Below are 12,949 nucleotides of genomic sequence, written 5' to 3' on the forward strand. Positions count from 1 at the left end.
TGTGCAGGGACAGGAGTTGGGTTCCATGATCCTTGTGGGTCCTTCCAAGGTAACTCCAACAGCACATACTATTAGAAATTGCATGCAACAATGCATTCGTCACGCATGGAACACACTGCAATGCTTCTTTTGTTACATCTCTGCTTAGAAATTAAGAGGTGACAATTCAGCACATAGCAGTGATCTCCTGGTGCCTGATTCAACATCAAACTCTCCCACCAGCACTCAGAAGTTTCCTTTTAGCAGCTGTAACCCCCCCCCCCCCCCCCCCCCCCCCCCTTTTTTTTTCTTTTTGGCTTAACTTAATGGGCCTCGATAGCAGTTGTGAGGAAGCCTCAGAAACCTTCTTTTGTTCCTCTAGCTCTCTGCCCACTCTTGAAATCAGTCTTTTCAAACCCCTACAATTATTGCCTTTTGCAATATCGTGGATTGTCACAGTTCCTAGAGTCTACTATGAAAGTTCTTCTATGGGCTACGTTAAATCAATTTCTGGTTTTGTCCACCTGCTAGATGTCCTCTCCCTGTCACAGAGCAGATGAAAATTAAATAGTTAATCAAGTACCTTTAAGACATATGTGCCAGACTAGTTTACAACTTCTATTACAGCCACTTATTTTTATGAACCAAGTCTTGAAATGACTCTCAGATACTTTTATACTGGTAATGACAAGCCCATTAAGTGATTAAAATGATCATTTAGGTAGAAAGTCAAAGTTTACCAGGTAAGGTGACACAGAATACTGTGTTGTAAGAGAGACTTCAAGTTTACAAAGGTGAATGATTCTATGCTGTCACTGTTAAAAAAAAAAAAAGAAAAAAAAAAAGGAGCTTTAAATTTAGACAAAATAAGGTAAAAATGTCTTTTGTAGAATGGTTAATCCCAGCCTGGGTGAACAAATAATTTTCAATTAATAGATGTGAAGAGAACCTTATTTAATGTTATGATTCCTTCCTGAAAAGATTAGCATTATTTTACAAATTACTTTATTTGCTATGCAGTAGATAAAGTTAAAAAAATTGCTTTCTTCAGGTAGAAGCACTTTTCCATCCAATTCTTTGTAATATAATTTTTTTTCAGATTAGGGCATCCTTTGTAGGTTAGACTTTCCCAAGAAAGAAAGAAAGAAAGAAAAAAAAGGTAGTAATAGTGCTACAAATGCTACATAAAAAAAAGAAAAGTCCATCCATTTTAGTAGAACTCTTTTTTGGGGAACTTTTTTTTTTTTTTAGTTGTCTGTAACTACCTCTACATATGGCAGTGCCATGCAGTTTAAAAATCATGTTTCTACTGGAGAAATACTATTATAAATTATCAAAGACACAGAAACAGCTTTGAGGAAGATGCTTCAGAAGACCATCTTCTTGCACCCTGAGCAGACTCCTGGTGTATAGGCTTCAAAAGTAGCTGCATTAGAAACTGATGTGTTGCTTAACAAGGATCATCTCTGGTTGTTTATTCACTCACCATAAACCCAGAGACATATTACCACCTTCCCAGTTAAATCTTCCAGATCCTTGTCTGGCAAAACACAGCCTTTGAGTTGCAAGGCCAGGGAATTAAATCTCTTCTCAAATGGTTTTAAGCATGAAACCTCTGGTACTTCATTAACATTTTGACTTTGAGGGTTCTAAAAGTCACATCGCTTAAGATTCCTTCTGTAAAATCTCTTTGAACTTTTTAAACTTTTTAGCATAAAATGGAATATTTGAAACAATCCTGAAGAAGGTTAGCTTCTCATGTATATTTGACAGGTACCTTCTATCACTTTTGGAGAGGACAGTTTTCATTTGTTTAAAAAAAAAAATAGCTTTGGTAGTCAGTAAACATAAAACTGTCCTTTTAAAATTAAATTTATTTGCTATTAAATAGAAAGAGAGAAAAAACACGTTACCCATTTGAGAGACAGCTTATAAACAGACAGATTGGTGGAAAACTGCACAGTGCTAGAATAAGATTACTAGTAAAACCAACTATTTTGACCCTTGTTTCCTTTTGTTCTGTATACTCAGAAAAGATTTTAATCAGAAAGCCAAGGTCTAAATTTTTTTCTTCAGAATTTTTATTTTTCCTCCTCACTTTGAAATTCCACAGCTGGTTTCAAAAATTTTCTCAGTCAAGTGTTTTGCTGAGTTTTTTGTCCTGTGTATTTATCCAAAAATGCATAAAGATATGCATAAAAATGCATACAAGTATACCTCTACTTCTTCTGAAAAGGTATATTGCAAAATGAAATTTACTCTAATATGATGTAACATGTTAAATCAGACAAAGATTCCAAACATCAGTTTGCAGCATCTACGAACTAGAGCTGAAAGGGGTTGGGTTGGTTTTTGTTTGGTTGGTTTTTTTTTAAGAACTAGTGTTCTTTTGAATGTTTTCTATAGCTTCTGCTTTAACTTAATTTCTAAGTAAGTCTTCTAAGCTTCAGATATGCACAATCCTCATTAGACCTTTAGTATGAATTATTACATTACTTAAAAATATGAACAAAGAAAGGCTGAACTTACATTTATTCTAACAAAGAAAGCGAACTTTAAATAAATCTATTACCTTATTCCTTCTTCTTCTCTAGTGCATTTCTGCCCTTTTTCTTTCCTGATAAAGGCCTTCTCCAAATCCTTTTCCAGTCAATAAAAATCTTTCCGCTGGTTTCAGTACACAATGCTTCAGCAGTTAAGAGTGTTGTTCATGCATTTACATTTTCTGATCTAAATTAGTTGCTTACAGCTAATTTATTGCAGTCATGAAAAAAACAACCAATTCTTGGCTTTTATAGACCAGCTAGTATTTTGGATTGAGAAGATGAAAGCTACTAAAGAATCAATTGGCTGAACAAGTAGAATGAGTGGAAAAAAAAAAATAAAATAAAAACAAACATTAGGAAAGCTCAATGATCTACTACATTAACATTAAACAGCAATAAGAACAGGGAAGCAAAGTGTATGCAGTTTAGTCTTATACATAAGGAAGAGGAGATATAGAACCCAAAAGTATAACAGATCTGGCTTAAGTCCCTTAACTCTGAAAACAAACAAGTAGGGAATGGATCTTTTACACACTTTGACTAACCTTTTATTTTTCACCTGCTTGTCTAAAAAAAAAAAAAAAAATCAAAAGCTTTAGAGTTTCTTTGAAATACTATTTCTAAGTAATATTATCGTATGTGTGAATCTTCCTGACCTTATAGCTAGCTAGACACCCACCTTCATACTCATTACTTTCCACTTAGGGCAAGACAAGCTTTTATACATTCCTTAATTAGCTGTAATGAGCTAATGGCAATAGCCATCTGCTCTGATTAAGTGAATCAGTTACAAGAGCTAAAGTAGCTCTACTCGCCTCACATTTGCTCAGTGGTCTTAGGTGTTGTATTGTAAGAGCCCTTCTCAGAGAGGTATTTCCATCTCTCCAGCTTGAAAACATCTAGTGCAGAAGTTTTCTTGTGAGAATATACGTTCTCTTGCCCTCCTAGTTTGGGATTAAAATTAAAAGAACAGGGGAGATGCTCAGTGTTAAAATCATAATTGCCTTAGCTTGTCTTTTCATAACTATTTAAGAACCAGAAGTCCTACTAGTTTCTTATTTTTTTTTTTTTTAAATCCATACTTAAGTAAATTCTGTAAATAGACTTCAGAATCTAAGAACAGGTTTTTTTACACCACTGAGAAAAGATAGGACAATGGAGTTTCAAAATTCTTTTCCAACTTTTTAACATGTTGTTTTCATTGTGGGTAGGTGATAACAGAATAAACTTGTTATTCTTTTCTTGATTCAGTCTAAGTAAGTGGTCAAATTTTCATCTTGATTAATTCCTTTTCAGTTATTTCCGTATATCGTATGTTTGATTTCGGGGTGTAAATGTTACTAGTTATTTGTACATATTTATATACAAATCATATGTAAATTGTACAAGTTTTAGTAGGAAAGAGATACCTGCCAGGTGCAATTACACAGGAAATGGAGGTAAAGTCTAAAAAGCTTCATTTTAGTCTTATCTGTGTTAGTAGCTTACAAAAATGTGGCATGAGTTGCTTTCGGTGCCTTTGTTTTCATTATCTGGTAAACTGGTATAACATTTAATTCCTCTATAAAGCACCTTTGCTATTTATAGAAGCTAATACTGCTTATCAAGAAACCATGAGGAAAATGTCTTAGTCACATTTCTTTTCTGTGCAGGTCTTGCACTTCTGTACCCAGAATGCCGGACTAGATCTGTGGAAAATCAAGGAAATAACTGAGTTAGTCTTGGATATGCTTACTTTGGTGAAAAGGTGGAAAATGTAAGTTCTTGGTAATTCTTGGTTCTTATTCCACAAAGATTAGGATGATAACTACCAATTAATACACGACCACTGACAGTTTGGAGCTTTCCAGTGTGCTGTAATGATTTACGGAGTGGCAGATATTAAGACTGTAGAACTATACCTCTACAAAAAAACAAAACAAACAAAAAAAAATTACAAAATCTATAATTAGTACAGAGAGGAATGCAATTTTTACTTTTTTATTATTTTGACAAAGCATGTTCAACAAGAAAAATAAGAGGTGACACTAACAACTGATTCTCATTACATTATTCAGAATATATTTCTCTGGACATTAACTTGTGTAGTCTGGGTTTCTGGTACTGCATATAAATTATTAATTCATCTTTATTGAATATGACCATTTAAGAATCTAAATTACAGATGTATAATACATATGCAACAATACTAAAATGGCAGATTTATTGCCTGTATTACATAAGAGAAATTAGGTTTGTAGACTGTGTGCACTGAAATAGTAACAAGCAATATTCTGCTTCAGGGTAGTAAATGTAAAGTCAGATCTCAATAGCGAGGAAATTCTTGTTTGTGTCAGTTCATTACCTGTAAAACATGAAATTAGGAGCCTTCCTTTTTAATATCTTTTTTTTTTCATATTTGATTAGGTTACAAATAATTTGGGACACTTTTTAATGTTCACCTTTTCAATGTTCACAGTACAACTGATTTCAGGTGGAATCAGTGGATGTTACCATGGGAAACTTAATTCATAGAATGATTTGGCTTGGAAGGGACCTTTGAAGATCATCTGGTCCAACCCCTCTTCCTTCTCTTCTCCAAGCTAAGAAACCTCAACTCTCTCAGTTTTTCTGAATAGAAAAGGTATTCTTGCTCTCTGGTAATATTTGTGGTCCTCCTCTGGACCCACTCTAACAGTTCAAGTCTTCCTTTAGTTAATGTTCATAATACAAATTTTATGTACAGATTTGAAGGTAGAACATACAAAAATTAATTTCTTAAAAGTATATTTTCTTCCTTAATCATAGACAACCTAAAAGGAAAACAGGATGCCTCCCATTTCCAGCTCCAAAAGCACTGGAAATACAGAGAAGCCTGTTAAAATAAAATTAAAAAAAAAAAAAAAAAGTCTATCCTCACTCTAAGAACATGTAAAACTTTAGTAAACTGTTGATTGTTGGTTCTGATTTCTGCTAGTTTTGAGTTCTATTTTTTTGAAATTATTTTCAAAATAATATTACTCGGAATTTTGCAGAATCAACCACTGAAACAGAGTTAAACATATAATGTGGTGATCCATACAGTTGACGTTATTAGCAAACTAGTGGAAGCTGATAGACAATACTGGCTTCTTGTCTGGGTAATATTTGTTATTGAATAATTTCTAATGCAAATCACTGTTACATGTATTATGGCAGATGCCTGGCTGAACTTCTAACAAACTATAGTAAAATAATGATTTATGGGTAACTGTATAATGAAGCAAATATTAGATGTTAATTTTGGTCATGAGTAAAAGCTAACTGATAAAATTTAATGCCAAAGTTGAATTTTAAGGTGCTCTTCAGATGATTAATACCTGAAAGAATGTATGAGATTATTCAGTGTTTCAGATGACCCTTAAAAATAGCATCAGTGTATGGAAACAAATTAAATTTCTCTATCTTCTACTCCTCATCTAATACAAACCAGCCAGTTCATCTTTCCAGTTCTAAAATGATGTTTTTTCTCAGCTGAAATCTTGAAAATGTTAATTGCTGAAGAGTATGCACTTGTCCTAGATGAGACAGATATTTTCATAGCCTTCTATAGGAAGGCAGGCTATAAAAAGCAGGGTCATATGTTATAAATAACTAAAACCAGAAGGGTACAACAAAAACATTTCTGTTTTCATAACTATACTAGCCAGCTTCTCTGCTATTGCTATAAAAAAGAATGTGTACAAGGACAGAGAGTTATCTATTTACCTTATTAAAAGAGATGTGTTTTTGACAGAATTAATAATTAGGAACTTGTTGGAAAAAAATCCTGCATTCACATTATTAGAAATGAACATTAAACCACTGACACTGTCTTGTTGATAAATACTTTTTTTTTTTTAAATAGTAAACATTGAACCTTTTAAATGTCCCAGAAAATGAAGATTGACTTCTATTTGTCTGACAGCAATTAAACTGGTGGCAATAGATTATTGTAGTGCTATTGTACATTAAGCAAGTGGATACATTTGTGAGCAAGATTTGTGTAGGTGGGGTACTAAGACAAGAAGGAATTTGTTTATCAGGTGATATTTCATTATAACAGGCAGCAACTCTGTCTCTACAGAACACTTACCTTGCAAAGGATCATGTGTTTCAGAGATTACATATTTCAAACAACAAAACACTTGTGTGACATAAAAGCTTCAGCTTCTTACACAATTACAGAATCTTTGAGAGAGAATAATTGGGAATATAAACCAGAAAGATTTCTTAAAGAAAATGCTTGTAGAAATGGGTCAGTATACCAAGGTGGCCTTCATTTAAGGAAACACCAGTTGTCCAGGCTGATGTCAAGAACCTACAACTTCAACTCATTACCCATATCTTCAACTCAATGTAGAAAGCAGCAAAGCAAAAGAAAGATAACAGCTTTCTTTTTGCTTTCCAAAATACATCTTCAAAAGCAAAAAAATAAAAAGAGTTCCTTAATAGTTTATCATTAAGAACTTGCCAATTACTAAATAAATCTTATCTTAATACACTTTCTGAAATTCATGTAGAAATAACAATCCCTTCTGGAAATGGAGGAAGCAAATCTGAAATCAAATAAACCCCAGTGATTAAGTAATTTAATAGAAATAATTTTCAGATTTCAGATGGCTACAAAGCAGATGATAACCTCGGAAAAAGTTGTACAATCAACATCTTTAGTATCCATTGAATAGCATTCTGCTGACTCTACTCTAGTATTCTCTTGGTAAACAACTTGAGGAATTAAGACTAAAGCCAAAGATCACTTCCTCCTTTTTTTGACATATCATTTTGGCCACTGTGTTTACTGGATGTTCAATATTAAACAGAAGCAGGAATAAGGCCATAGGATGGAATGACTGCATGTTTAAGGTGGGCTTAGACAGACTATTAGCACCTATATTTAAAATGGAGATGCAGAGCCTTCCTCCTTCAACTGTAACAAAACCTGCTGCATGCTTAAATAAATTTGGAACTTATGTTCTTTTGTATAAGTATAAGTAAACAGAAAACAGAGTTTTCTGTTTACTTATATTCAGGTTTCTATGCATATTAGCCCTGATTTAAATTCCTTCACAAATCAGGTGTCAGGAAGATTTTTGCCCATACTCTATTTGTACCACTAAAAGCAATATTCATGGTGTGTCCAACACAAAGTCACCATCCCTTTCACTGAAAACATAACCCATGATGGTTTACACTTTTCTGGGAAAGTTTTTATCTGTGAGCCCTCAACATCTGGATCCTTTGAAATCCATGTGCACCTCACCTTTCAGGAAAATAACATGGTAACCAAACTGTCAAGTCATCTATGTAGAGAGAAAATAGACCATTTTGCCACCAAGAGTGTGAGAAGGACAGGAAGGAAAAAAGAACCAGACGATGGCTTAGTGATTACTGCAATTAAGACAAAGGAATCTTGGCCTCCGATTCTAGCTTCCTAGGACTTTTAAACTGAATGCCTACAATTCAGAATTCTGAAAAGCAATGGAAGGCTTCAAATACATGCAGAAGAGGAATATTAGAGGGCTACAAATTGTAATGGTACTTCACATTTTAAGAGCGTTTAAATTACCAAAGTGTTCCTTAGAAAAGTGATGTTTTGATGTGACAATTTTATTGTCTGTAGTATGATATCTCATCATATTGAGATGCTGTAAGCCCTTGAAACAAAGATCTTGAATCATTGGAACAAAATGTAAAGTTAAGCAGTGGAAGATGCTTTTTTGAAAAGAGTTTGAGAAAAAATATTTTAGTGTGAATACATAATATTTATTTAAATCAGTAAGAAAAATATTTTATAAGAACATACAAAATGAGTTTTTACTTTTTAATTTTTTATAGAAAAACACTTCTAAAGTACTCTTGAACTGGCTGCAGCACTAAAACACAGTAATCAACTGAAGTAAGATGCTGTCAGGATACTAAACAGCAAGTGAAATGAAGCAGCTGCTATAATGATGCCCTGGTTTCTCTTCAGATCATATAAATCTTTCAGCTTTTACTAAAGATTTCCATGGAAGGGAACAAGTACGAGTGAAAGAGTAGTTGTGTGGTTCTTAGCTGTCATCTGGGGTTAAACCACAACAAATGATCAAGAGGATTTACATTTTTGTCCCAAAATAAATCACAAATAAGAGGAAGTTAGAGAAACAAAGATAAACTGAAAAAATTAAACCAGTTTTGTTCAAGTTTAATAAAAAACTTCTCTAAAAGAGATAACACTGGCATGATTGTGAAATTTAGAGTAGAAAATTAGCATCTTTGTGATGTTAACTAAAAGAAATTGAAAATATTTCATAAATGGTTTGCAAATATTTGACTTTGCCAGTGGTCTGATAGTGTAGTGCTCGTGATGTTTTAGACTGGAGGTATTCTCTGTGATTTCTTCATACTCCAATCAGATATTTGAGTCTAATTAGTATATATGACAGCCAACCTCCTTTAGGATTCTGTAAATATTGCAGACTGCAGAAAGCACTTAATTGTTTTCAAAACAAAAAAAGAGTCATGACGATTTTATTCACAGAGACTATCAATATTTGTTTAAGATAGTCACATGTAAGATTTTTAATGCCAAGAAAAAACTTTAAAATTTGCAGATTCAAGTTTAAAGCGCTACTTGGATTTCAGGAGAACAAAGCACTATGAGACATGATTCACTTACATTTTTCAGAGACTTTTGGTTTGCACTGCAAGAATCCTAATTAGGAGGTTAGAGAGTATGTCTTACCTCTGTGACAGACACAGTGCCATAGAATCATGGAATATTCAGAGAGTACTGTGTCAGAGTAATAAATTTATAACCACTTTTACAGGTTTGCTGGCTAAGATGAAGAATATATCCTGCAGAATCTAAAGCTACAGCATCTTATTAATTAAAGGATACTGAAAGGTGAAACAATGTTGGTACCAAGTCTTCCGAAACTTCACTTGCATGCCAGAAAAGATTTGCTTTTGCAGACAAGATATTTAAACTGTGTAAAACTGAAATCTTGATTTAGGGAAGGACAGATACCATCATTAAATGCACATAGTCAGAAGTGCTTGCAAGGATCTGCACAGTTTCATAACCCACACTAGCTGGGTAGTTATTGGCACCCTAGGAGTGATTTCCTGTAATTTTTTAGCTTTCATAAGACTGAGCACTGTTTGCTCACATTTAAAATATTTCAAATGGAAGCTTTGCCTGAAGTCTGTTCTCATGCCTGGATGGACATCATGGTTTTCACAAAAAAAAAAAAAAAAAAAAAAAAAAAAAAAAAAAGAAAAAAAAAAAGCATGCAATCCAAACAATGTCTGCACAACACTTTTTCTGGGACTTTGATCTGAACAGTTAAGGGATTAGGACCAGAAAACATGCTGCATCTCATATTTTTGATGTTGTGTGCGTGACTCATCATTAAGCTGGTGAAGGGCCTGGAGAGCAAATCTTACAAGGAGCAGTTGAGGGAACTGGGGTTGTTTAGCCTGGAGAAAAGGCAGCTGAGGGGAGACCTTCTCAGTCTCTACAACTATTTTAAAGGAGGGTGTAGAGGTGAGAGTTTGTCTCTTCTCCCAAGTAACAAGTGATAGAACAAGAGGAAATGGCTTCAAGTTGCACCAGGGGAGGTTTAGATTGGAAAAAAAAAATAGGAAACACTTCTTCACCTAAATGGTTGTCAAGCACTGGAACAGGAGGTGGTGGAGTCACCTTCCCTGGTGGGATTTAAAAGACAGGTAGATGAGGTGCTCAGGTACATCGTTTGGAGGTGTAATTGGTACTGTTAAGTTTATGGTTGGACGTGGTGATCTTAAAGGTCTTTTCCTACCACTAGGATTCTGTAATTCTGTGGTTATGTTTAAATTCGCTAACTATTTGGTGCTGGCTTCAGCTTTGCTGGAGTTAGGATTTTAAATTGAGAATTCAGCAACAGTGAAATGTACTAGTTCAGAGGTAGAATATTGTGAGTCACTGACACAGCTTTGAGCCATTCCCACACATCCTGTCACTGGATATCAGGGATCAGCACTTCCATCTCCACTTACACGTTTGTTCTTGTTAAATTTCATGCTGTTAATAATTGCCCAATGCTCCAATCTATCTAGATCCTTCTGCAAGGCCATGTTACCCATTAAAATGTTACCTCTTAAAACTTTCTAGTCTGTCCTTGGACTTGGCTATTGGCATACAGAAATACAGCTCTTCCCTTTGTGATCCTTAACATCTGAATGACTTGGAAAAGCTACATTGTAGGTAAGAAATATAACACTAAAAAAAAAAAAAAAAGGAAAAAGAAAAAGGTTTCATCTTTGACTTCCTAATAAAGATGTATATGTTTTGCATCTGGTAGTTGAGAGAATAAATAAAGCAATAAAGTACAGCTAATTGAATACACTGTTTTTGTCATAGGCAAAACCTTACTGATAAACAGACACCTGTTCATATACATTGACGATACTGTCAGGCACGAGAACAGCCTTTGCTGAGAAAACTCAGGTGGGCTTCAGTGATCTGTTAACTACTCATACGTGCATATAATGTTAGATTTTTATGGCATTTATTTGAATATTTTCAAAAAGTACTTTGAAATTCCCAGTAAACCAAGCATTTAATGTGCTTGCACAGCTATCAGCTTGCATGACAGGTTCAAGTAACACTGGAAATATCAAAAAGACATCACTTGCCTAAATAAGATTGTTCATAAATGAAGTTCATAAATTTTGTAGGTATTGTCTTGTTAGAATACATTTTATCTAATATACAAAAAAAAATCATATTGCTTGGAACATATATTTTCAGTAGAGCACCTTTTTGAGGTGTTTTCAAAACCTTAACCTCTTTATTTTCTAAAAGTACCTCATTAGTTACCAAACCCAAACCCCAACAATCTCAGTCAGTTATTTGTACTCATTTTGCCCAGTGCTCGTTATAAATGAATGGAAAATATAAGATATTTCTCACCTATACAGCTTTCTTTGAGTCCTTCTTTGTCTATTCTCAACCAAAATTCATCAAATACTTTAACTGATTTTGGATGATGGCTTTTCTGTCCTTAAAACAAACAAACTTTTATAGCTTTAAATATTCAGTGTGCTGTTTGTCAAATAAAAAGTGAGTCGGTCTTCACAGGCCTGTTTGTGTGAGATGTTTACTCCCTGCAAATTTCTCTCATTAAATGTAGATATTCTACCACTTTGAAAACACAAGGCAAAAAAATGGCTTACATTGCAAGATTTTTTGAATATATTGAATGAACTTGTGAAATGCAATGTAAATATAGCAAGAAACCTAGAGATTACTTCAATAAACCTGATCCTATCAGTTTGAAGGGAAAAGGGAAAGAGCATCTGACGTTGTTTACACAGAGGACAGGATTTAACATTTATAAATTAACCAGAAAAGCATTACAATCATATAACAAGGCAGTTTGTCGAAGTTCTTACAAAGAACAGATATTATAAGCTTTGCAGGAAATTTTACTTGAAATGAAAGAATGGTTACTGATAAATGTAAATTTGAAAAAAAAACAACCAGCAAACAAACAAACTAGAAAAGCCAAAAATTGGCTGCTATACATAATTCCTAAATAAACTTTACAAAACCTTTTGTAAGAAGGTGGTAGCCTGGTAGTAGCCAGGAAAATTTGGCTTTATTAAGAATTTAACAGAAGTCTGAGCATTTAGAAAAAGTTTCATAGTTAGGAATGGCTGGGCCTTCTGAAACCTTGAATACTGCAGATATTTATGTACCTAATGATATAGCAGGTAGCCAGTGGAAAAAAAACAAACCACAATCCAAAATATCTACAAAAATCTTTAAGCACCTGAGGAGAGTTTTGGGCTGAATAGAAGCCCCTGAATCCAAAATGTATATTTCACATGTATGTAGACCTGTGGCACAATTCTGAACCCCTCCAAGGACACAAAGGTCCAAATCTTCAAAATCTGCGGCAGACATGCTGGTTAGAATTGGTAGAGACAGAAAGGTATAAAGCTGAAGTTGTCTACAAGTGTTTGCTGTGCATTAGACACATGTTAATATCAAACTGGATCATATCAATTCTCTCATATATCTATCTCATATATTTGGTGACAGCCAACATGGTTTCACTAAGGGTAAAAAATGCCTGACCAATTTGGTGGTGTTCTATAATGCAGATACAGCATTGGTGAATAAGGGAAGAGCAACTGATGTCATCTACCTGGACTTATGCAAGGCATTTGACACTGTCCTGCACTACAACCTTGTCTCTAAGTTGGAGAGACATGGGCTGGACAGATGGATCACTTGGTGGATAAGGAATTGGCTGGATGGTCACACTCAAAGAGTTGCGGTCAACAGCTCGATGTCCAAGTGGAGACCGGTGACTTGTGGTGTCCTTCGGGAGTCTGTACTGGGACTGTCGCTGTTTAACATCTTTGTTTGTGACATGGACAGTGGGATTGAGTGC

At 34.3% G+C, this 12,949-nt stretch overlaps 1 non-coding gene across 1 annotated transcript; it reads left to right on the forward strand.

The window, feature by feature from the left end:
• The first annotated feature begins 8,476 nt into the window (after nt 1-8,476).
• LOC114818427 (U5 spliceosomal RNA) lies at nt 8,477-8,593 on the forward strand. Its single transcript, XR_003766163.1, has one exon. It is a non-coding gene; the product is annotated as a U5 spliceosomal RNA (small nuclear RNA).
• The last annotated feature ends 4,356 nt before the right edge of the window (nt 8,594-12,949 follow it).

Source organism: Antrostomus carolinensis, unplaced genomic scaffold, assembly GCF_000700745.2.
Source record: "Antrostomus carolinensis isolate BGI_N321 unplaced genomic scaffold, ASM70074v2 scaffold2923, whole genome shotgun sequence".
NCBI classification, from domain to species: Eukaryota; Metazoa; Chordata; class Aves; order Caprimulgiformes; family Caprimulgidae; genus Antrostomus; species Antrostomus carolinensis.